Here is a 21,902-nt window from a genome sequence, read left to right as displayed (position 1 = left end):
AATTATGCTCTCTAGGTTGTTACGGCACACACGGTTGGTAAAACACAAACGTTTGCGATATGCACCATAATCGGAGACGGTTCATAGAGAGGAAACGTGTGCAAGCATGCACACAGTTGTCGTTTGCAAAGCATGTGCAATGTTAGACAATATCACAAATGGTGTGGGGCAAACTAAATGTTTGTGTTAGTTGCCTTGTTGTACACGATTCGCAACCATGAACTGTTTCTCATGAAGTATGTATCGTAAATGTTGCACCATAGAATAGCGTGTGTGATAGTTGTCGTGTACGACGATGTTACGACAGTCGGGCGTTTCATAATCCCGTCCGACACTCGGACGATGATTAGCTAATCTTCTTAATGGTGAACCGTTTCTGATGGGCCACACATCATACACGTTGTATAACAGTGAACTGTTTGTGATGGGCTGCACATAGTAAACGTAGCACCACAGAATACCGACTGCGATGGCAATGCGAGCAGAAACGAGTTGGAGTACTGTAGGGGCCCTATCCCCGATGGTTTTTGGGTCGTGTGGGAAGGACCCCCTATTGCCCACACTCACTTGGCGATGGATCCAAATGCCGTCACGGAAAGGGGTTTTAAACCATTTGTTTAGGACTGACGCGCACCAGTGCTTCTTGCGACAAAACCACAATGCAGTTCTGCCTCTAAGTCGTGCCTCGACACATGGGAGATATAGCCGCATCGTGGGCGTTACAAGTTGGTATGAGAGCCATCCCCGACTTAGGATCCCCCTGCTTGATCGAATCGCTAATGTTGTTGAGTCTAGAACAAAAATGTTTTGATTCTTAGGATTATATATGTCGGAGAGTAGGATTATTTTTACTCCTCAGCCCCCTTCGTCTCTCTTGTGAGGCCTCCTGACGTAGATGTTTTGTCTTTCCTCTCCTCAAATTTCACAATATTTTTTTAGGATCACGCGGGTATCTTGGGATCATTCCGATATTCTTGTGACGAGAATATTGTTCTTGGTGCGTCCTGACATTTAGGGGTTGTGGCAGTGTCCCGGGAAGTTGAGCTCCGAGGTGTTGTCATCACAACTTTATCGTTGTAGTTCTGGAATACCTGATTTTGCTGACATCGAAAATCTCTTTTATGCAGTTGTTGGTGAGATAACCTTGACGCCACCCAGTACTGGGGCGGGAGTTCAGGAGTATTGCCATAACTCATATAATGGATGCTTTTCAAAGGTTGAGGTACACGATTTTCGGAGTTTTCTTGGTTATGTGTTGACAGATGGATACAGTTGGAGCATAAGGCTTGTTAGTTGTGTGATATATATTTTCCCCCCTGTATCCCCAACACCATATTGCATAACCAGAATGTTTTGGGAGTTCTTAGGTGGGAATTCAAGTATCACGTAGGATATCTTTCCAACAGACACATGATACGATATGGGGTCTATCATATGTTTGTTTCGGCTTATTCCACAAGTCAAATCCTTTGTTTTGTTTTGAGTTGTGGTATTCGAGTTGCTTCAATGTCAAGTGTTGATTCCATACCTTTCCTAAGCGGTGTTCTCATATTTCTATGGGAGTGCTAATCCTTCTTGATCATCGAGATTTTCATATAAATTCTTTTCGACCGGTGTGCTTCTCTTCAAGTGAATCCTATCATTTCAATATTTTCTAGATCAATTCTCAGTTCTTCGCAACTGTGTTTGTTTCATCCGTCCCAAGTTGTATTTGTCTTTTACCACCCTCCCACCCTTTTTCTTCAAGGACTAAGATTTCCTAATGAAGTATCCATCTTATTGATGTGAAGTCTCTTCATTATTTTCTTCTATGTTCTTACCCGGTGAATTCTCGTGGAGATGCTCAGAAGCTTCAAGTTCATCATTCTTTCCTTCTTCGTCCTCTTTTCTTCTCCGATGGACTAAATTCAAGCTTTCGGTATTCATCTTTTTCACCTTCCTCAGTTCACATGTTTTCCATGTTGGAATTTCTTATCCAAGGCTCTCTTATTTATTCACCTCTATTCATATCTAGAGTGTAGAAGATATCTCGGAAGATTCATGATTCAATTCTTAATCCGTTCAACCTATTTCGAGATTGTTATCTCATTCAAGCCATTTAATTAAAATGGTGCAATCTCTCTTTTAAATCGTTCAATGGTGTTTCTTTTGAGTGGGCCCTAACCCATAGGTCTTTTCCCAGGATCTTACCTGACTCTTTTAATTTCCCGGAGTTACTATCAAATTCTTTAATTTAAGTAGTTTCTCAATATAAGCAGTAGGTACAACTGGATCAACATTATAAAGTATAGTTTCCTCTTTAGCTAGTTCGGGTTCTTTAATTTATTCTTTAATAAGTGGGTGATAACCACTTCTCTTTAGGGAGATCAACATGAGTAGCAAATGATTCACAAAAGGAGGCTACTATCTCAGAGTCAAGTCCATATTTAGTGCTAAACTTTTGAAAAGCATCGGTATTCATAAAAGATTTAACACAATCATACTTAAGCTTAATAGCTGACTCTTTATCTTCGTCGAGTTCCCAGTATTCAGAGTTGCATTTAATTCTTTCCAAAAGATCCCACCGGAATTCAATAATCTTCTTCATAAAAGAACCAGTACAAGAAATATCGAGCAGGGATTGATCATCACGAGAAAGACGAGCATAAAAATTCTGAATAATAATTTCTCTTGAGAGCTCATGATTGGGACATGAATATAACATTGACTTAAGCCTCCCCCAAGCTAGAGCGATACTTTCTCCTTCACAAGGGCAAAAAATATATATGTAATTCCGATCACGATGAACTAGATACATAGGATAATTTTTTGGGTGAAATTCCAATTTCAATCGATTCCAATTCCAAGATCCAATATCATCGCATAGCCTATACCATGCCAATGATTTTCCCTTCAAAGATAAAGGGAAAACCTTCTTATTAACTTCATCCCCGGGTAAACCTGCAAGCTTAAACAATCCACAAATTTGTTCCACATACATTAAGTGCATATCAGGACATTCAGTTCCATCTCCTGCATAAGGATTAGCTAGCAGTTGTTCTATCATACCCGAAGGAATTTCATATTCTATATTTTCAGTAGGGGCAGTAGGTTGAGGGGTAGCTAATTGTGGTTCTGGTCGAGGTGAAGATACCCCGAACAAACCCCTCAAAGGATTGTTTTCCATAGTAACAAGTGACAATAAATTTCAGCACACTATATAAATGTTTCCTTACCAATTTCCACTTACGAAAGGCGCTTCACTCCCCGGCAACGGCGCCAAAAATAGACTTTATGACCGACAAGTGTAGGGGATCAATTGTAGCTCTTTTTGATAAGTAAGAGTGTCGAACCCAACGAGGAGCAGAAGGAAATGACAAGTGGTTTTCAGCAAGGTAATGTCTGCAAGTGCTGAAATTGTAAGTAACAAAGTAGTTTGATAGCAAGATATTTTGTAATGAGCAAGTAATGATATTAGTAACAAAAGTGAAGCAAGTTAGCCCAATTCTTTTGAGGCAAGGGACAGGCCAAAATGATCTTTTATAGTAAGCAAAGCGTTCTTGAGGGTACACGGGAATTTCATCTAGTCAGTTTCATCATGTTGATTCAATTCATGTCCGCTACTTTAATAATTTGATATGTGGGTGGACCGGTGCTTAGGTGTTGTAACCTCCTACTTATGATTAACCCCCTCACAAGCATCCGCAACTACGAGAAAAGTATTAAGGATAAATTCTAACCATAACATTAAACTTTTGGATCCTATCGGTCCCTTACAGAATAGCGCATAAACTAGGGTTTAAGCTTTTGTCACTCTCGCAACCCATCATCTAATAACTACTCCACAATGCATTCCCTTAGGCCCAAATATGGTGAAGTGTCATGTAGTCGACGTTCACATGACACCACTAAGGGAATCACAACATACATACTATCAAAATATCGAACACATATCAAGTTCACATGGTTACTTGCAACATGATTTCTCCCGTGACCTCAATGTAACATCCCAAATTTTCAATTTGGAATGTTATACACTAGATCATCATGCATATCATATTTTCTTGCATCTTGCCCGATCCTAGAAATTTCACGCAACTCAAGGACCTTCCGAGAGAGTTGGAGATTTCGTTATTTTCATATTTGAGAGTTTTCTCAAATTTTGAAAAGAGGATCATTTGATTTATTTATTTTATCTTCAATAATTTTTCCGGTGTCAAAATATATGAGAGAGGGAATAATATGACTTTCCCAAAATATAGGAAAAACGAAGATTTAATAAATATATCAAGTTTTGGTTTTGCCGGAGTTTTATTCACATTTTATTTGGATAGGGAAAAATGCGTGTTTTCAAAAATTTGCATTTTAGGCCCGGAGAAAAGTTCATTTTGTTCGGCTCATTTTTAGGAGTCGGGGAAAATTTACTTTAAGTTTTTTTGGAGTTCGTCTAGTTCTCTTTTTGTTTTTTTTCTGTACGCGGAACCTGTTTAAAGAAAAAAAGAAAAAAAACAGAGCAGCGCCTTGGGCCAAGGCCCAGCCAGCCAGCCGGCCGGCCAGGCCCCAGCCGTGCGCGCAGGCGCCAAGCGCCAGGCGAGGCCGCCGCCTCTTCGCTCGCTAGCCGAGTCCCAACGGGACTCTGGCCACCGTAGCCCCTTTTGTTTTTTTTCCTTTGTTTCGTTTTCCTATTCCTATCCCTAGTCTAAGTCTTGTCCCCTACCCCAAGTAAACCCCCCCTCCCCAATATAAATACCCAAGCACCCCCCCCTCTAAACATCAAATCAAAACCCCTCTCTCCACCGCCCTAAGCCGCCGCCCGCGCCCTGCGTCACCGCCGCCGCCGCCGCCGCCCCTAGCCGCCGCCCCACGCCGCCGCCGCCGCCTTACGCCGCCGCCGCCGGAAGCCCCGTTCGCCGGAGGTTGCCCCGCGTCTCTTTTCCTCGGATCGTTTTCTTCTAATCATTCCGATTCTTTTCTTCTCTAAACCGCTCCGGTTTTCTAGATCGGTTTTTTTTCGTTTCAGTTTTCTTCTCCGAAACCCTAGATCGGATTCGTTTTCTTTTCCGATTTAGTTGCTTTGGACCGTTCGTCGGACCGTTCGTCCTAACGAACGTGATCACCGGATTCTTCTAGGTTAACGGACGTCCATTCATTTAACCGTTCTTCGTTTTCTTTTCGTCGGATTTATTCCGCGATCGTGATCTCAGATCCGATCTTCGTTCTAGTTTATCTTCTCGCTCGTTTATCGGAATCAGGTGATTCAAGCGCCTGGAGTTTTGTTTCGAAACCGCCGTTCCGTCTAATCAACTTAAACAAGTTTTGCCCCGGTAAAATTTGACCTAGTTTCAACTTGCTAGAACCGAGTTGTTTTCTTCCGCCGTTTGTTTTCGGTTTCTTTGTTCGGTTCTTTCTTTCTTTCTTTGCAACCGGAGTTCTTAAGTTGAACTACCTGGTTCGTTCTCTTGTTCGAGTTTTACCTGTGCATTAGATGAGTACTTATTGTATGCTTGTTGTTTGTCTGCGATAGATCACCCGGATTGCGCCGCTTGTTACTTCGATTCCCTAGGTCTCGCGGATCATCAGCAAGGCAAGTAACACTTTGATCATACCTTTTCTACAACCCATGTTTTATTGCATTAGATCAATCCTCTCACATTGCATGATTAGGATCTAATTAAATTGTGGGATGGGAAGTAGATGAGGTAGTACCTATTACCTGTTTATTATGAAACCTTTGGGAGTTACTTCTACGTTTGCTTATTATGCCATGCTATGCTAGTAGACGTGGATTGGGTGAGTGATTTTCCATGACAGATGTGAGTTGATAATTTTAGTGGTTTATCTAAGGTGGCAACTTAAACACACATCTGGGTGGATTGAGGCACCTGATGTCTATCAGGACTTGCCTGTTTTATTTTGGACCGCCACCCAGGCTCAAAGGGATCATAAGATCTTTCATGCTACAAACTTCCGTGTGCAGCCACAAGCCATTATGGGCTCTGGCATAGTTGACTAAGTTGTGCGAACTCTTACAGTGGTAGACTAGCAGATGTAGGGGTTGTAGGTGGTACGGTCTACCCGATCGTAAGGTGCTAGCGCTTTTGAAAGACTATGTCTCGGTCATCCGTCTTCTCAAACACCATGTAGTGCGAGAAACCAAACGGAGGCGATCGAGTCTTGTGGGGAAAAGTGCGCAAACCTCTGCAGAGTGTACAAACTAATCATGATTAGCCGTGTCCCCGGTTATGGACAACTTGAGTATCTAGTACTTGAATATCATGTGAATCTCAACATGCTACTTCTAATTAATGTTGTTGGGTTTTAATTATTTTTAATTGGGATTGAGAACGATGTCAACCATTCTCAATGTTTCACAACCACCATGATAGTTAAATAAATTTATTCCTTTGCAGTAGGGAAAAACTAGCTTTACGCAAAACTGTAACCATAGAGCTTTCCACCAGCCAAATATGCATATAGTATAGTTGCTGCATTCCATTACTCTCTATGTGTTACATTGCCAGCATATTCCATGTGCTGACCCGTTTTCGGGCTGCAACGTTAATGTTGCAGACTTTTCAGATGACGAATGAGGTGTTTTTAGGTCGTGGTTCTATACTCAGTGATGCCGCCGGAGTTGATGGACCCATTTATCTTCCAAGTCTTCCACTGTTATCGACACTAGATGGCCTTAAGCCATATTTATTGTAATAAGTTCTCTTTGAGACAACGATGTAATAAGTGTGTGATTGCCACTCTGCTATAAATCCTTCACTGTACTGTGTGGTGTCAGCATTACTGATCCAGGGATGACACCGGAGCACAGTAGGCTTGATCCATTCGGGTCGGGACGCCACACTCAAGAACAAAAGTAACTACTCACAAATGATAATCATGCTCAAATCAGAGGGGTATTAAATAGCATATTGGATCTAAACATATAATGTTCCACCAAATAAACCATATAGTAATCAACTACAAGATGTAATCAACACTACTAGTCACCCACAAGCACCAATTTGTAGTTCCGGTAACAAGATTGAACACAAGAGATGAACTAGGGTTTGAGATGAGATGGTGCTATTGAAGATGTTGATGAAGATTGCCCTCCCCAAGATGTGAGAGTTGTTGGTGATGATGATGACGATGATTTCCCCCTCTAGGAGGGAAGTTCCCCCGGCGGAATCGCTCCGCCGGAGGGCAAAAGTGCTCCTACCCAAGTTGCGCCTCGAGACGGCGGCGCTCTCTCACGAAAGTCCTCCCCTATTTTTTCTATGTCAAAATGACTTATACACCATAAGATGGGCACCTGAGGTGGGCCTGGGTGAGCACAACCCACCAGGGCGCGCCTGGGCTCCCGAGTGTGCCCAGGTGGGTTGTGCCCACCTGGTGGGCCCCTCTGGTACTTATTGGCTCCAATATTCCTCATATATTCCATAAAAAATCTCTGTAAAGTTTCAGCTAGTTTGGAGTTGCACAGAATAGGTGGCCTGACGTAGCTTTTCCAGGTTCAGATTTCAAGTTGCCGGAATTCTCCCTCTTTGTGTGTACCTTGCATATTATGAGAGAAAAGGTATTAGAATTACTCCCAAAACCATTATTATGCATAAAAACATCATAAATAATAGTATGAAAACATGGTGCAAAATGGACGTATCAGTATCCTCCTTTGAATGATTCAAGCGGCTTGACTTGGCACATGTTCACGCATGTAGTTGTAACAAAAACAACATAGCTCCATGATATTTATGTTGATGGTGATTTATATCCTGCTGATGCTTGCACTCAATGTTGGTTAACCTCAATGCATGTTTATGACCGTTATCGCTCTCTAGTTGGTCGCTCCTCAATCTATTTGCTAGCCTTCACTTGTACTAAGTAGGAATACTGCTTGTGCATCCACTTCCTTAAACCCAAAGTTATTCCATATGAGTCCACCATAGCTACCTATATGCGGTATTTACCTACCGTTCCAAGTAAATTTGCATGTGGCAAACTGTAAACCTTCAAATAATAATCTATTTTGTATGCCTGAATCTCTCATGTAGCGACTGGGTGTTGTCAGTATCTTCCATGCTAGGTGGGTTATTCTCACGATGAGTGTTTATTCACTTGTCATTCACGAGAAAGTGGCTTGTATTTGGGATGCCCAGTTCCATGCTCAAAATCAAATCAAACTATAATAATCAAACAAAACTCCCCCAGGACTATTGTTGGTATGGACGGTACCCATGGATTCGGCTCGTCCTGGAGTGTGATTGTTGGTCGAGGGGGAGTAAAAACTATACCACTCTATTTGGGAACCGCCTATAATGTATCTAGCATGGAAGATAGTGAGATCTCTTGGTTGTTATGTTGACAATGAAAGCATGCCTCTCAAAATTATATTCATATCCATTTTAAAAGATCGAGCTCTAGCACCTTTGCAAATCCCTGCTTCCCTCTATGAAGGGCCTATCTATTTACTTTTATTGTTGAGTCATGATCTTCTTATAAAAAGCACCAGCTGGAGAGCACCACTGTCATTTATATGCTTTGTTTTTAGTTGATGTTGAGTATGAGTGTACTGGATCTCTTTTGCCATGAATTATAATGTCTAGTCAGTCCTTGATCTTCAGGGGTGCTCTGCATTTATGTTTTGCTGTCTCAGAAAGGGCTAGTGAGATACCATTTTGTCATATTATATCATGATTGTTTTGAAAGAGTGTTGTCATCCGAGATTTATTATTATTACTCGCTAGTTGATTGTGCTATTAATGAGTAAATGTGATACCTAAATGTTATTGTGGATATGGTTGGTTCATAATCTTTGCTGAAAACCTGGATATTGGCTAGACATATTTGCAACAACAAGATCAAACAGAGTTTGTAAAAGTTTTTATTTGTCACTTTCTGTTTCTCAACTGAATTGCTTGAGGACAAGCAATGGGTTAAGCTCGGGGGAGTTGATACGTCTCCATCGTATCTACTTTTCCAAACTCTTTTGCCCGTGTTTTGGACTCTAATTTGCATGATTTGAATGGAACTAACCTGGACTGATGCTGTTTTTAGCAGAATTGCTATGGTGTTATTTTTGTGCAAAAATCAAAGTTCTCAGATTGACCTGAAAATTTACGGAGAATTTTTGTGGAATATATAAAAAATAATGGCGCAAGAATTAACCAGAGGGGGTCCAACCAGAGGCCACAAGCTTGGGTGGGCCCCCCCTGGGGCGTGCCTAGAGGGCTTGTGTGCCCCATGGACCTCCTCCGATCCTAATTCCAACTCTATATAACCCTATTCAGGGAAAAACCCAGAGAGAAGGATTCATAGAGTTTTATGATATGGAGCCACCGCCTCCTCTTGTTCTTCATCGGGAGGGCTGAACTAGAGTCCGTTCGGGGCTCTGGAGAGGGGGATTCATCGCCATTACCATCACCAACCTTCCTCCATCACCAATTTCATGATGCTCACCGCCGTGCATGAGTAATTCCATCGTAGGCTTGCTAGACGGTGATGGGTTGGATGAGATTTATCATGTAATCGAGTTAGTTTTGTTAGGTTTGATCCCTAGTATCTACTATGTTCTGAGATTGATGTTGCTATGACTTTGCTATGCTTAATGCTTGTCACTAGGGCCTGAGTGCCATGATTTTATATCTAAACCTATTATGTTTTCATGAATATATTTGTGTTCTTAATCCTATCTTGCAAGTTGTAGACACCTATTACGAGTTATGATCCACATACCCCAAGTTGACAATAATTGGGATTCTTTCCGGTGATTACCGTAGTTTGAGGAGTTCATGTATTTACTAAGTGCTAATGCTTTGTTCTGGTTCTCTATTAAAAGGATGACTTAATATCCCTTAGTTTCTATTAGGACTCCTCTACCATGGGAGGGTAGGACAAAAGATGTCATGCAAGTTCTTTTCCATAAGCACGTATGACTATATACAGAATACATGCCTACATTATACTGATGAATTGGAGCTAGTTCTATGTCACCCTAGGTTATGACTGCTACATGATGAATATCATCCAACACAATTACCATTGACGATTCATTGCCTATGAGCTTTTCACATATTGATCTTTGCTAAGTTACTTTCATTACTACTACTGTTAGAAATCATTACAAAACTGCTACTGTTACCTTTGCCACCGTTACTGCTACTTCCATACTACTTTGCTAATAAAACTTTGCTGCAAATATCAAGTCTTTCAGGTGTGGTTGAATTGACAACTCAACTGCTAATACTCATGAATATTCTTTAGTTCCCCTTGTGCCGAATCAATGAATTTGGGTTGAATACTCTACCCTCGAAAACTATTGCGATCCCCTATACTTGTGGGTTATCAATACATATCAGCTACTAATCTCACAGCTACCTCATGAGTTGCAAGCCTCTCTTCAAGCTCTCTCATGCATTTATGAGAGGTTGTGTTGTTCCTGGAGGCAGATGACTCTCGCATGCTTGCAAGGAACGTGTTGTGCTTGGAAATTCCCTTGAGAACCTCTGCAGCAATCTGCACATATGTTTTTGGCACTTCACCTTCTATTAGAGTCGTGTCGTGCTTGTCCTTCATTTCCTTCTGCAATATGGCTGAAGCGTTGTTGGTACGGTGTTACAAACATAATATTTTGGGTGGCACATTACATGTTAAATCCAGAAATTGCAGAACGCTTACGATTGCTATTGCTGAAGTCTCACTCATCACCCCGTCCTTCTTTATGGTGTGCACTACAAAAAAAAGGCACTTCCGTGAGATTATGGCCCAAACGAAAACTTTTTCTATCATGAATGTGATACTTCTATGATGATAATTGTTACAAAAACATTTATCATCATAGATGTTGTGGGATCCTACTTCTATGACAAAAACTTATGACATAAAATGGTTTTCTCGTCCTGGGTGGGCCGAAGACGCACCTGCATGACATTCTTTGGGCCGTCCATGACGTAAAAAATCATGGTAGAGGCGAGGGAGAGGAAATTTTTAGGGAGTTCGCGGCTACGGTGGGCAAGCTATGGGTGGTCGGGGCCGAGCGATGCAGTGTGGATTGCGCATTTCTCGCATGTGTCCGAGGCGTTCACTAACTTAACCCGAGTGAGGCATTTTCTTACTGAACCTGAGTGATTGATCGATCCCTCGCACTACTACGTACTGAACATGGGCGACCGACCTCTCTACGTACTGAAGCCGATCGATCCCTTCATTGCTAACTCTGAACCCGAGCGATTCCTTCACTCCTAATTGAACCCAACTGATTCCTTCACTGCTAACTGAACCCGGGCGATTGCTTCGCTGCTAACTAAACCCGATCGATCCCTTCTTGCTCCTTACTGAAGCCGATCGAGCCCCCATGCAAGACGTATCCGGCCGGTGTTGGGTTGCCTCTCGACAAACAATGCCCGTTGCTGCTGCGCGCACGGTATGTATAATGAGTCGAGAATTTGCATCGATTGATCGAGCCCCTTGCACGAGATGTGGTGAGTTCACCCAGCCGGTTGGTTAGCTGTGGATGAATAGTTCCTGTTGCCGCCACCCGCTCGTACTCCCCACCCCAGCTGCTGGATTGGCTTGGATGAACAATACTCTGGCCGTGTGTAGCTAGTTGGTGCTGGATGAATAGGACCCCGATCGATCGAGGAGGCCCTGCCGCGGTACGCCGCACCCTAGCCGGTTGGGGGTGGATGAACATGAGCCCGTGGAGGCCGTAGGTAGTTGCGGATGAACAGTAGCCCATGGAGGCAAGAGGTAGTAGACGATGATGAACAGTAGCCCGTGTTGTCCCGTTTCGATGTACGCCACACCTCTCCCATTGAATAGGACCCCGTTTCCACCATCGGCGGTTGGAGAGAAGCCCATTTCCTATGTTTTGCGGTACGCCAGACCCGTCCTGATGAACAAGACCCCATTTCGACCATGGGTGGTTGAACATAAGTCCTTTTTCTCCGTTTTGTGGAACGCCATATCCCTACCGATGAACAAGACCCCATTTCGACCATAGGCGGTTGAAGAGAACCCCATTTTGTCCCTTTTGTAGTACGCCACACCCCTAGCCGATTAACAATACCCTGTTTCGGCTATCCCTTTCAAGCGGGTTGACTCCCGATGAACATGACACATTCCGCCCCAGTCACTTGGCTCCCGATGAACACGACAATGTTTCGACCGTTCCGACCTAGCCGGTTGGCTGCCAATAAACAAGACGTCGTTGCTATACGCGTTTGAGACCCCGCCCGTATGTACGTATGTGGACATATTTTTTGTAGCGTAGCTGTACATATGTGTACATGATTTAGACGGGACTGCCTGAACTGCTACTACTCCTTACTCGGCCATGGTTAATCGTGGCAGAGAGACTGATCAACCAGTATGCACGTACACGTTTGCGACTAGATAGATAACTCTACACACTCTTTGACCTTGTGGGTCCCAACTGTCAGGGGGAATAAGGAGGCACTTCCTTCTGTGTGAAGATATAGCTGGTGGGTCCCAGCTGTCATGTGGAGGATTCAATTTTTCTCGCGTAACAAGGAGGCACTTACTTGTGTGCGAAGATGTAGCTAGTGGGTCCCAGTTCTCAGGGGGAGGAATCATTTTTTTCATGTAATAAGGAGGCACTTCCTTCTATGCGAAGATATAGCCAGTGGGTCCCAGTTGTCATGTGAAGGAATCATTTTTTTGCCTATAATAAGGTGGCACTTCCTTTCATGCGAAGATGTGGCTGGTGGGTCCCAGCTGTCAGGGGGAGGATACATTTTTTCGCGTAATAAGGAGGCACTTCCTTGCGTGCGAATATGTAGCTGGTGGGTCCCAGCTATAAGGGGGGAATAATGTTTTTGTGCGTATCAAGGAGGTAGTTGCATGCATGCATCCATGGAACTGGTGCATCCCCACTGTCAACCTCTCCACGTATAGTCCTCTGCCATCGACTCTCGTTTATTGACCATGTTGACCACGCCGCGTCGAGCGCACCAAGGCGGTGGACGACGGTGAGGCCCTGAACAAGAACGAGCCAAAGATGGAAGATGCGGCAGGGGAGTCGTACAAGGAGAGGAGTATGAGGGTTAACTAGTTTTGGTGCAATGTGGGGCTGCATTCGGCGGAGAATAACAGGAGGTGTGGAGGTGGAGGGATGGCCTGGCCGATGGTGGGGTAGCGCTTCGCAGCGAGACGTGCTAGCCGCTGGAGGCGGGAGTAGGTAGTCCCAGCGGTGCTGGAGGAAGAAGACGAGAGATTAAAGATACATGCCGTTGACTATGTTGAGAACACTTTGCATAGGCTTCAACCTATTGGCCCACATGTGAGCCTCCAAAAATGTGGCACAAATTGAACCCAATTTTTTTAGAATTTACAGTCCATTTGCTGGGCTCGGTGAACAAATAATGTAGCATCTATGCGACTGTAACAACCCGAGACCAACACTCCAGATGCCTTCTAGTTATTTTACTGTCATCGTGTGGTTTATTTGATTGTTTCGTTCATCATTGCATCATTCACTTTGCATCAACACTTCATTGTCGTCATTTTTTCAAAACTTGCATCCGTTCGTAGTTGCCGCTTCTATTCATTGTCTTCATTGACCGTTCCGAGACCAACCACACTTTCTCGCGCCTGCTGCAGCGTTAAAATATTATTTTATAAGTGGGATAAAAATGGTCCCGGAATGAGATGAAAGTTGGCACGTGGTCTTGTTATATTGTACGTAGACCGCCTGTCTAATTTCATTGCCTTCGGAGATCGTTTGATGCCCCAACAATTAAACTTGTGTCGCTCCGTTGTCGGTTTATCGGCAGACGTTTTGGGTTTTGGAAAACTTGTCGTTGCGCTGCCCATATTCCCTCTCACCTCAGCCCAAGGCCTCCTAGCACAGCCCACTACCATCTCCTCTAAGCTTCCTTTGTCTGGAGCCGTCCGATTACAATTGGAGGGTCTGAAATCCACCCCAAGACCGAACCCTAGCCTACCTGCTATATAAGGAAGGACCTCCCCTTCCAAATCTGGGCAAAACATACCCCTAGTCTCCTCCCACCTCTCAGCCGCCGCCGTCCCCATCATTTTCCATGCGGACCTCCCATCCGCCGCCAATTGGGGCCGCCCTCCACCACTCTCGTGCTTCCACGTCGCACCCCTGCCTCCTTCCACCACCGCAGCCTGCCGAAGCCTATCACAGGCCCACCTGGGCCCAGCCGCCGCCGCCCGTAGCTCCTCACCCTAATCTAGATCGGGAGGAGCCTGAGCTCCCCTACCTCCGCACGTCCGATCTCACTTCTGGCCAGCTCCTCGCCGGAGCAGCCAGGACCCTCGCTGGAGCTGCACGCCGGTGACGTTCAGGTCACGCCACCAACTCTTCCATCCGTCTCTTCTTCTCTCCCTCACCTCGATCTCATCTCTCTCCTCTCCACACATGAACCCACATGGCTCCATGGCCAGACTAAGAGCCTCCCCGAGCCCACCCGCACTCAGCTGCTTGTCGCCGCCGGTTCGTGCAAGATCTGACACCGTCCCCGACCCGCCTCTGGCCACGAGACTCCATCCTCGTACTCCTCCATGATGGATCCAACAAGCATCGGCTGGATCTCGCACTGCCGCTGCCTCCTATCGTGTTGCTCTGCTACCCGAGCCACCGCCTGTACCTCTCTGTCCTGGAACCGCCGCCTGCTACCTCTTGAGAATGCGTTGGATTTCCCTTGAAGAGGAAAGCGTGATGCAGCAAAGTAGCATAAGTATTTCCCTCAGTGTTTGAGAACCAAGGTATCAATCCAGTAGGAGACTACACGCAAGTCGCCTAGTACCTGCACAAACAAACAAGAACCTCGCAACCAACACGATAAAGGGGTTGTCAATCCCTTCACGGTCACTTACGAAAGTGAGATCTGATAAAGATAATAAGATAAATATTTTTCGTATATTTGTTATATAGATTGAAAAGTAAAGATTGCAAAATAAATAGTAAACTAGAATTGTAGATCGGAAACTTATATGATGTAAAGTAGACCCGGGGGCATAGGTTTCACTAGTGGCTTCTCTCAAGATAGCATATATTACGATGGGTGAACAAATTACTGTCGAGCAATTGATAGAAAAGCGCATAGTTATGATGATATCTAGGCATGATCATGAATATAGGCATCATGTCGGTGTCAAGTAGAATGAAACATTCTGCATCTACTACTATTACTCCACACGTCGACCTCTATCCATCATGTGTCTAGAGTATTAAGTTCATAAGAACATAGTAATGCATTAGGCAAGATGACATGATGTAGAGGGATAAACTCAAGCAATATGATATAAACCCCATCTTTTTATCCTCGATGGCAACAATACAATATCTGCCTTGCTGCCCCTACTGTCACTGGGAAAGGACACTGCAAGATTGAACCCAAAGCTAAGCACTTCTCCATTGCAAGAAAGATCAATCTAGTAGGCCTAACCAAACTGATAATTCGAAGAGACTTGCAAAGATATCAAATCATGCATATAAGAATTCACAGAAGAATCAAATATTGTTCATAGATAATCTTAATCATGAACCCACAATTCATTGGATCTCGGCAAACACACCGCAAAAAGAATTACATAGAATAGATCTCCAAGAATATCGAGGAGAACTTTGTATTGAGAACCAAAGATAGAGAAGAAGCCATCTAGCTAATAACTATGGACCCGAAGGTCTGTGGTAAACTAGTCACACATCATCGGAGAGGATATGGTGTTGATGTAGAAGCCCTCCGTGATTGATTCCCCCTCCGGCAGATCACAAAAAAAAGGTCCCCAGATGGGATCTCACGGGTACAGAAGGTTGCGGCAGTGGAAAAGTGGTTTCGTGGCACCCCTGGATGTTTTTAGGGTATAAGAGTATATATAGGCAAAGGAAGTAGGTCGGTGGAGCTACGAGGGGCCCATGAGGGTGGGGGGCGCGCCTGGCCCCCTGGCCGCACCGCCTACCTCGTGGCCGCCTTGTTGCTTCCTCGACCTCCACTCCAAGTCTCCTAGATTGCGTTTGTTCCAAAAAAGATCCTCGCGAAGGTTTCATTCCATTTGGATTCCGTTTGATATTCCTTTTCTGGGAAACACTGAAATAGGCAAAAAAACAGCAACTGGCACTGGGCCTCCGGTTAATAGGTTAGTCCCAAAAAATATAAAAGTGCATAATAAAGCCTATTAAATATCCAAAACAGATAATATAATAGCATGGAACAATCAAAAATTATAGATACGTTGGAGACGTATCACCGCCCCCACGAACCAAATGCGCTCCGAGTCCGCGCCATCCCTATACCCCGTCTATAACACCCAATATGCAATTATATCCCACACATGTCGAGGCACGACTTAGGGGCATAAGGACATATTAGGCCCATCGCAAGGATGGTTATATCTTCACACAAACCATGTAATGAACAATAGAGAGAGAGAGAGAGAGTACTAAAGTAAAGTCTTACACTCGCCACATGTCTACAATATAATATTAAATTATGCATACATTCATCCTAAGAGAAGAGCAGGGTCCGACTACGGACGAAATAAAACAAGAAAAGACATAAGCACCCATGCTACAATCCCAATCGATCCGACTAGAAGCGACTACTGATCGTCCAGAAACAAAACATACATACAACCATGATCCTCATCATACTCCCATTGGGGCTCTGTGTCTGTGTCGGTATGATACATCTGTTGTAGTAATAATCTGTGAGCCACGAGGACCCAGCAATTTTATTCCATGATATCAAGACTAACAAATCTTATGGGTATGGCATGGTTAAGTGTTGAGGTTGTAGCAAGCACTAAGCATGTTTAAGTGGCTAACTTACGAGTACAAGAATAAGATGAGTGACTACACATATCGGTCGCAAATTAATATGATCAAGAAGAGATCCTGAATACTACTTAAGGTTCAATCATAACCCCACCGTGTTCTCTTCTCAAACCTCATCAAAAAGAGACGATCACGGTTACACATGCAGTTGGTGTATTTTAATTGAGTTTAGTGTCAAGTTCTCTACAACCGGATATTATAAATCTCCATGTCGCCCATAACCGCGGGACGACTCTTGAAAAGATTTAACCCTACAGGGATGTCCTAACTTAGTCCATCATAAACTCTCACAGTCCAGAGGAAAAACCTCCATCTCGGGATAAACCGATCAATCTCGGAATTCTGGAGCACAACACATTTCGACAATGGTAAAACTAAACCAGCAAGACCACTCGACAAGCCGATGCCCTAATAGAATTCGCGTGTATCTTGTCTCAGCCCACGACGTATGAGCTACATGTACAGTTCCAAAAGACCCCAAGTTGCCGAGGAGCGGCCCCGCACAATGCTATAGTTTGGACCAACACTTATGATGAGCATTGGCCTATGTTGTTGATTAAGAATCCTCGGGTTAATTAATCCATATGCAATTTTAGTGGTTATTAGGCAAATCATAAAACCAAAGTTGGGCCTTGCTGGAAGAGTTTTATTCAAAGTGAACTATCAAGGGGGGCCTGTAAACCCCGACTGTGTAAGGAAAGAAAATCAAGGAACGTAACACCGGTATGACGGAAACTAGGGCGGTATGAGTGGAGCAAAACACCAGGCAAAAGGCCGAGCCTTCCACCCATCACCAAGTATATAGATGGATTAATTAAATAAGAGATATTGTGATATCCCATGATATCCATGTCCCAACATGGAATAACCTGCACTGCACCTGCAACTAGCAACACTATCAGAGGGGTTGAGCAAGCAGTAACATAGCAACAGTTTGGTAGGAAGGTGGGGCTTATCATGGAAATTTGGGAGCCTGATAGACAAGTGGTAGGTAGGGCAACATAGCGATAGCAACAAGACATCTAGCAAAGCAAAGATAGTAGTGATATCATGGAATGATCATCTTGCCTGATTATTCCTTGGTGAGTTCAAAACCTCGGTCCTCGTAAACGTTCTCGATCAGATCCTCAGACTTGAACTCGTCTCCCGGTACTACCAAAATAGGAAGGCAATGAATATATTCTACATAAAATTTTATCATGAATGCATATGAAGAATGCTACGGTCGGAGCTACAGTTCTACCAGAATGAAGGTCACGATGTCGTGAAGGAAAATGGTGAAGACAAGATGGGTATGGGCAGATGATTGGCAATCCAAGTATGTCACTAGAAAGAATGGAAGATTTGAAATGAAGTGGATATAAAGATCATAAAAAATGAATGCACGGATCTCAAACAGTGAGCAACAATATGCAATGCAAAATTGACAACAACATCATCATGACATTTTGCAAGCAACATAAATTCAAGTTACAGTAGTTTTACATGAAAATAAAAGGCATGTCATTAAAGTACTTGTAACATAGAATAAAACATGTTTACTAATCATGGTCAGAATAGTTGTTGATTAGTGGGAACCATCATGGAAACATAGCAATTTTTAATACTGACAGACTTAGACTTGGCAGATTTTAACATGTGGAAACAACAACAATATCATAGCATGTTTGCAAGCTTGTGGCAGTCACATCAGGGCATCAAATAAATTCTAACAATGAGATGGCATGAAAATGACCCAATTCATGTATAAAGATAACTCATATGATGTATGCATTCATTCACACAAAAATGACAAAATGGTAGATTATCCAAAAATCACATGCAACAAAACTTGCTCAAATAATAAACCTAATGCCATAGATGAATTAGTTGGATTTTCTACCCCAATGTCATATATAATATGCATATGTTCCTGTATGAAAATGCTCAATAATGCTTTAAGCTATATACTGCCTAAAATGGAAAATGACCAGAAAAGGAATGCCCAGATTTGGACGCGACCAGATTTGTAAACCAGGGACTTTCCTGATCATGGTCAGAATAGTTGTAGATTAGTGGGAACCATCATGGCATTTTGCAAGCAACATAAAAACAAGTTATAGTAGTTTTACATGATAATAAAAGGCATGGCATGAAAGTACTGGTAACATAGAATAAAACATGTTTACCGATCATGGTCAGAATAGTTGTAGATTAGTGGGAACCATCATCAAACATAGCAAGTTTTAATACTGACAGATTCAGACTTGACAAATTTTAACATGTGAAAACAACAACAATATCATAGCATGTTTGCAAGCTTGTGGCAGTCACATCAGGGCATATCATGGCATGAAATAAATTCTAACAATGAGATGGCATGAAAATGCTCCAATTCATGTATAAAGATTACTCATATGATGTATGCATTAATTCACACAAAAATGACAAAATGGTAGGTTATGCAAAAATGACATGCAACAAAACTTGCTCAAATGAAAACTAATGCCACACATGAAATATTTGGATTTTTCCATCCCAATTTCATATATAATATGCATATGTTCCTGTACGAAAATGCTCACAAATGATTTAAGCTAAATACTGCCTAAAATGGAAATTAACAGAAATGGAAAATGACCAGAAATGGAATGTGCAGATTTGGACACGGCCAGATTTGGAAACCGTTTGTACCATTAGTCTTGTTGTGTGTTTTGGCTGCCTGCCGGTATCATACTGCCACGATTCTCCTAAGGGTCGGGCCCTTAGAATTCATCTTGGCGAGGATACGTCCCGCCGGGTTTTTCCGTGGTAGTTTTTGACGCAGCCTCCCACTCCGCGAGCAGGCTCAGAACAGAGCGAGGGCGCACACAAAACCGGCAAGGTACCATCACACGAAAGATTTCCTGATACGAACACCTTGGTATCTGAGGGATAAGCAAATGCAGATTCTAGAGATAATGAAACAGCGAACACGTGGACTTAGCTTTTGGCTGTGCTCCCTTCCATCTCCAATTGCAGCCGCTCGTTGCATCAGCATGCCTTGGGGGAATGGTGCCTTGCGTATTGCTTTTTGATCCCCGGCAAGGGCCAGAAGGGACCACAGATCTCTCGTGTGCGGCGGAAACATGGAACATGGTAAGGCCGATTTCTTTTTCCTCCCCCCTTACAATTTTAACGATCTCATGGCGGCTGGCACAAGAGTTACATTGGTGCGGGCGGCCTCGCCGGATCATGTTTTCCGGGGCGTCGACAAACAGATTCGCACAGATGATTTACTCATGTAACAGCCCAAGTGCGATCCTTTTGATTTGGTAACCTATCCAACCTTGTCATGTGTTATTTCCATGTGGGCTTTAATATAAGTGGTTTCATCATCATCATTGTTTGCTTTGTTCCTTTTATTTTGTGGCATGAGTATTATTGTGTGTGCCATTGTCATAATGATTTTGCAAATTTCTTTTCCCTATGTTGTTGCTATGATCATGATGAATGCCATTGGCATATTTTGCTTCTTGCATCATGTTCATCATTTATTATATTGCATTGTGTCATCCTTGTTTGTTTGCCATGGTCATCTCACTTGCTTTGTTCCATGCTTCATGATGTAATTTTGCCTTTGTCATTTTTTTGCATTTGCATCATGATCATCATTGCCGTGTGCATATTTGTTATGTACTTGTTATCTTTGTGAACTCCTCATCTTCTTTGCTGTTTCATCTTGCCCTTTCCATCTAAAATCATCATCAAGTGCAAAACCCCATCACTAGCTTCTTCCTTTCAATTCTCACCCCATTTATTGCAAGTGCCATTTTCCCTCCTCATTTAATGTCCAATATTTTTGTATAATTATTACACCATGTCCTCAACCTCTCTGCAAAATTTCATTCTACTTGGAATTGTTTTGGTTAGGTTCAAGAATGCCTCAAGTTTGAATTTTATTCAAACTTGTTTTATTTTCTACCTCTAAAAATGACCAAAGCCGTTTATTAAAATATTGCATAATTCCAGGATCATGGGAATATTTTCATATCTCTGATATACATCTCCTACCTCCCTGGCCTTTTCCTTTTCTACAACTATGAATTTAATGTACATAATTCAGAAGAAAAGGGGAAGCCCTCCTAGTCCCAGTGTAGCCACTAGGGCCTTTTCCCTCTCCCGCAGCCCAACCAAGCCTAGCAGCAGCTGCAGTGCAACCCACCTGGCCCAAGTCTGCTCACAGCCACCTGCCCCGTTGTGTCACCATCTCTATTCAAGAGACAGAGCGCTCGCGCTTGTGCCATGAGCTTCACGGACTCCGAGGTCGCGCCGTCTTCTCTCCTCCTTTTAAGCCAGTAGCCATGCCCTAGGGTTTCCCCTTCTCCCTCTCGATCTTCTCCACTGCCAGGAATGCAGCTCCTCCCCGCTCCATCTCCTCCCTGCAGCCACCATGGCTGGCCCGAGCAAGAGCTCATCACCGGAGTAGGAGTTTGCTGGCCTCCCCTCCATAGATGCCGAGCACCGCAGCGCCTCCCCGACTCTGTCCTGATGCCGATCCGATCCCGAGGACGCCTTCCCCAATCTCCTCTTCATCCCCTCCGTTGTCTTCTCCGCAGGACAGCAAGTCCATCGGAGTTCATCACCTCCTCGTCGTCGATCTTCTGCATCCCCGGCCACTTTGACTTGTCGTAGGTATACTAGGTATACCCGCCTCCCTTCCTTTGTTCTTCCTATTGCTTTCTGGTCTCCGTAGAAGTCACTAGGGTCGGGACCCCGTCATGCCCTCGATGCTCGGACGAAGTCTGAACTTTTAGTGTAGTTGATGTTCCTCTGCATCCTGCGCACCCGAGGCCCCTACTAGAGTTCGCCAACCCTCTGGCCTCGTGCCTCCGCCGCAACTAGCCCATGCCTTGCCACCTTGCCTTTCACCGCTTGCATACCCCGATGTTGCGTCCCGCATGCCCATTGCCACTGGCCGAGCCCCACCATCGACGTTTTTGTCACCGGCGACGACGACGTCGCCGTTGCTGTCGCCGGCGACGACGATGTCGCCTCTGCCTTGTTAGTATTAGCCTGCCCCGCCTTTGATTGGTTCATAAGGAGCCGAACCCCCTCTTCTGGCAGACATAGAGCAGCAACACAGTGGTTG

This window comes from Triticum urartu, chromosome 4 (assembly GCF_003073215.2).
Source record: "Triticum urartu cultivar G1812 chromosome 4, Tu2.1, whole genome shotgun sequence".
In the NCBI taxonomy this organism is placed as follows: Eukaryota; Viridiplantae; Streptophyta; class Magnoliopsida; order Poales; family Poaceae; genus Triticum; species Triticum urartu.
The sequence above is the reverse complement of the archived record's forward strand: the minus strand, read 5'-3'. Positions refer to the sequence as shown.